Source organism: Hemiscyllium ocellatum, chromosome 48 (genome assembly GCF_020745735.1).
Source record: "Hemiscyllium ocellatum isolate sHemOce1 chromosome 48, sHemOce1.pat.X.cur, whole genome shotgun sequence".
Taxonomy (NCBI): Eukaryota; Metazoa; Chordata; class Chondrichthyes; order Orectolobiformes; family Hemiscylliidae; genus Hemiscyllium; species Hemiscyllium ocellatum.
Window position 1 is genome coordinate 17016153 of NC_083448.1, and position 5249 is coordinate 17021401.

Consider the following 5249-nt stretch of genomic DNA (forward strand, 5'->3'; position numbering starts at 1 on the left):
TGTGCTACCTTGGTGTTTTCATTTGCTGTGTGTGTTGGAGTGAGACTGAAATGTGAAGCTGCCCAGTCCTTGGTACAGTTTTGTGACTTTGAGCATCAATTTGCCTCCAGTTTTGTAACCAGATCACTGAGTCCCTGCACTGCACACAGACTAACTTGTTCACACCCAGCTTAGAACAAGGATTTGAAAAATAGCAGCAATATTGCATTCGACAAGCTGTTAGCACTGTTGATGTTCTGACGTAAACGTGGATGTTTTTGCGTATGCATTTGCAGACCTACAGTGCTCCCAGGGAGGGACTTGTTAGTTTGGAACCAGAAAAGAACGAGGGGAAGTCTAAATCTTTCAAGATGAGGCCTTTTTGAATAAAATCCCTCATGGGACATGTGCATTGCTGGCTGGGCCCAGCATTTATTGCCTGTCCCTAGTTGCCCCTTGAGAAGGTGGGGGGTGAGCTGCCTTCTTGAACCAGCACAGTCTCCATACTGGAGGCAGACCAACAATGCAGTTAGGGGTGTAGTTTTGACTCTGACAGTGAAACAATGACAATTGTATTTTTTCATCAGGATGGTTAATGGCTTGGAGGGGAACTTGTCATCTGACAAGGCAGTATGTTCCATGCACTGACTTCCCTTGTCTCGCGAGATGTCACGGGTTTCAGAAGAAGTTGGATTTGTTTCTTCTTTTCCTGACCCACTTTGTGGGCAGGCTTTGTGTTCAGAAAGGAAGACAGCCACTGCTAGCTGAGCTTCAGGTTTGAGTGGATAGAGAGAGAGAGAGAGAGAGAGACAGTATTTTGGTTCTCTAGTCACCGGCCCTATTTCCCAGAGAGGTCTGTGGAAGGAGAAGAGAATATGACCCATCAGCTGTTATACAGGAAGGTAGGGAAAGGTGAAGACCATTCGCACCCTCTACCATTCTGCTATCCCAACACTTCGCTGATCTTCTCCCTCAGTGCAGTTTCCTTTCGTCCTTGGTGTTTTTACAAGGGTTGACCGGTTGTTTCCTGTCGAACATTCTGTCAATGGCTAAGTTCCCACAATGCTCTGGGATAGACAATTCCCATGATTCAGCTGTCTGTGTGAACAGTTTCTCCCTCTCTCTGTGCCTTGTTGCTATTTAGGAGACAGTGCCCCTGGTCCCCCGTGTCTGACGGGGGAAAACAGCCTTCCTGCACCTACTCTGTCATGCCCCATCAAAATATAATTCACTTCAACTGAGTAGACTCTGCTGACCAGATTGTTAGTGTAGGTTCCAGACTGAACCTCCAAGAGTCTGAGGGAGATCATGTTCACCTGTGGGAGAGTTTCAGGATGAATGCAGAGGATCTAACATAAAGAGAAGACAGGCAGGAGGCTGGAAGAACACAGCAAGCCAGGCAGCAGCAGGAGCTGGAGAAGTCAGCGTTTCAGATGTCACCCTTCTTCAGGACTGAGGGTTGGGGTAGCTACTGATTCATTCCTCCCATTGACCAATCAGGTCGGACCCAGCATCTGTATTCATCTATCACTACCTCATCATTCTACCCGACTCCCCACCTAAACCCATCCCCCTCCTTTATCTGCAGTTCCCCCCAGAATGGGCAGAAGTGGCTGTGGAGATTGACTGCACGAGGAATCAGCTTCCAGAACTCCCCAGATTCTGACAAGTCGAATGTGACACTTTCTCTGTTCAAGAAAGCAGGAGATGCGAAACCACAGGAAAATACTGGAATTGATTATTGAAGAGGGAGAAGCTGGCCATTTAGAAAATTGTAGGAGGCAATTTTTGTCAAATGTCTCAATTCGGAAAGTGTAACAAGCAGGGGGCACAGAAGACGTAATGTGATATGAGGGTCAGTATGGCAGGAAGGTGGGGGTGGAATTAGTAAAGTGAATAGATACAGCAAACACAGGATGGTGCTTTACTCAATCTATAATGGAGAGGCTTGTAGAACCCAATGAGATGCTGCACAGCTCTTGGAGATTCAGAATGGTCCTGAATTGGACCAGTGAGAGAGAGAGATGGTGCAGTGGACAGTGTGTGCCCAAGAAATGAGAAGCCCCTTCCCAGTTGGTGCACTGGCTGAGACGGGTACTGAGGAATGACTCTGTGTGTGATAGGATTCCTCTGGTAGGAGGGTTGTCAATGCACTCAGACTGAAGATGGTGAACTTGCAAACTGCTTTATTCTCAGATTAATGCTGGTTGTTGTAAAAAGCGTAATCCAGTTTTGAACCAATGTCTCTCAGCATGTACTCCTCCAAGCACCTGGTTCTTATCAGGTGTGTCCAGGTGGACCCTGGAGGTTTGGGTATGTCTCTGAATTTACATAGCTGCTGTAGAGAGCTGTGTTACTTAACCAAATGATAAGTTTACTCCCCAAAGCTTTGTGTGTGTGAGAAAGCCCTGGTAGCACAGAGGAAAAGTAATGGGCTTGTGAAGAGACAGAGTGTGGGTTCAAATCCCACCCTAGATACACATTATTGTTTATATTTTTGGGGTTTGGTTTTGCTTTGAGCTGTAAAACCCAGCAGCCTCTGGTGGCACTCCTTACAGTTATCATGGAGTTTGTACTCAATCTTACTCAGCATTTAGTTCACTATCACCCTGAATTAAATTACAGCTAACCTTTCCTACCTTAGGCTACTTCGAAGGCACTGCCTGAGACTTGAACTCAACACCTTTCAGATCTCATCCAAACGCTCTAACTGCATGGCCACCAGACACATGCCTGAAAGGTGCTGTTTTTGGGAAGTACTTCTATGTTCAGTATCTTTGATCAAAGACGAGATGCTCATCTCAGTGATCCAGCTCCCCTGAAGCTGGTTGTAAAGATTTAAGACGTTGGAGTAGAAGCAAGGCCATTCGGCCCATTGAGTCCAGTCTGCCATTTAATCATGGCTGATGGGTGTTTCAATCCCATTGACCCGCGTTCTCTCGGTAGCCCTTAATTCCTTGCGAGAGCAAGAATTTATCAATCTCTGCCTTGAAGACAATTAACATCCCGGCCTCCACTGGACACCATGGCAACGAATTCCACGGGCCCATCACTCTCTGGCTGGAGAAATATCTCATTTCCCTTCTAAATTGACTCCCTCTAACTTTAAGACTATGCCCATGGGTCCTAGTCTCCCCGTCTAATGGAAACAACTTCCCAGCATCCACCCTTTCTAAGCCAGACATTATCTTGCAAGTTTCTATTAGATCTCCCCTCAAACTTTTGAATTTGAATAAATACAATCCAAGGATCCTCAGCAGATCATCGTATGTTAGACTTACCATTCCAGGGATCATCTGTGTGGATCTCTGCTGGACATGTTCCAGGGCCAGTATGTCCTTCCTGAAGTGTGGGGCCCAAAACTGGCCACAATATTCTAAATGGGGCCTGACTAGAGCTTTGTAAAGTCTCAGAAGCACATCGCTGCTTTTATATTCCAACCAATACAAGCAAAAAAAGAGTTGGCATCATTTTAACTCTATATTATATTAATAACATAATATTTGATCTGTGAATCCCAAGTCCTGATGTTCTATTTCATCTTTGTCTACGTTCTCCCTCGATTATCCATCACTTCTTACTGATAAACTCCATCAGACTGCATAATCACTCACAGAGTCAGTGACGAAGGGGTCAGACCTTTCAGTATCATCCTCAACCAGAGAAAGGTCAGGGCAGCAGACAGATGGGAATCTCACCCCAACAGTTTCCCCTCTGAACCATTCCCCATCCCGACCTGGAAAAGTTCCTGACACCTTCAGTGGCACTGGGTCAAAATCATACAGGAATACAACACAGAAACAGACCCTTCGGTCCGACCATAATCCCGAGTTAAATGAGTCCCACCTGCCTGCATTGGGCGTCCATCCCTTCAACATTCCTGTTCACGTACTCAGCAAAATGTCTTTGACGGAATGTCAATGGACCCACATCCATCAGGGGAACTGCAGATAAAGGGGGATGGTGGGAGGAGGGTGGGGAGGTGGAGTTAGGTGAACACGGGTATAGGGTACGACTTGGTTGGTCAATGGGAGGAGTGAATATGGAAGGTGGCAGGGAAGAGTGGAAGGGAGGCGGAGGGGCTGGGAAGGGAGTCAGGGGATGGGAAGGGAGGTTTTTTGAAATTGGAGAACTCAATGTTGACTCCTCCGAGCTGTAGGCTGCCCAGGCGGAAGATGAGGTGTTGTTCCTTCCATTTGTGGTTTGGTTTGTTGTGGCAATGGAGGAGGCCAAGGATTGTCATGTCGGAAAGGGAGTGGGAAGGGGAATTAAAATGGCCAGTGACTGGGAGGACTGGTCAGTCCCTGTGGGCCTGGCTCAGATATTTGATGAACCGTTACCCAAGTTTATGTTCAGTCTCCCCGATGTAAAAAAAGGCTGCATTGGGAGCAGCTGATGCAGTAAACTAGGTTGGAGGAGAGGCAGGTGAACCTCGGTCTCACCTGGATGGACTGTTTGGGGCCCTGGATGGAGGTGAAGGGGGGAGGGGCATATGTCAGGCTTTGCATCTTTTCCGATTGCAAAGAAAGATTGCTGAGGGTTCGGTGGTGGTGGTAGTTGGTGGGAGTTGGAAACAGTGACAGAAACCAAGGACTGTTGAAGGGAACAGTCCTTGTGGAAGGCAGGGAGGAGTGGGATGGGGAAGATGTTCTTGGTGGTGGGGTCTCGTTGGTGGAAGTGTTTCAGGATGATGCATTGGATGCAGAGACTGTGGGGGTGGTAGGTGTGGTCAAGGGGGACTCTGTCATTATTGCATTGGGAGGAGGGGGGTTTAGAGCAGTGGAACGGGATATGGAGGTGGAGCAGCAGACGTCTGTCTGGATGACAGTGGGAGGAAAGCACATTGTTCAATACAGGTGGCTATCTGGGATGGTCATGAGTGGAATGTCTCCTTGTCTGAGCAGATATGGTGGAGGCAGAGGAGTTGGGAGAACGGGATGGAGTTCTTGAAGGATGCTGGGTGGGAGGAGGTGTAGTCCAGGTAGTTATGGGAGTCTGTGGGTTTGTAGTCAATGTCCATCTGGAGACGGTTGCCGGAGATGGAAATGGTGAGGTCAAGAAAGGGGAGGGAGGGGTCTGAGATGAACCAAGTGAACTTGAAGACAGGGTGGAAGTTGTGGGCAGAGTCTGCTCTAGTTCAGACTGGGTGCAGGACGCTGCACCGAAGCAGACATCGATGTAATGGCTGAAGAGTTGGGGCACAGTGTCTGCGCAGGTACTGAAGAGGGACTGTTCGATACAACCAACAAACAGGCAGGAGGAGCTGGGGC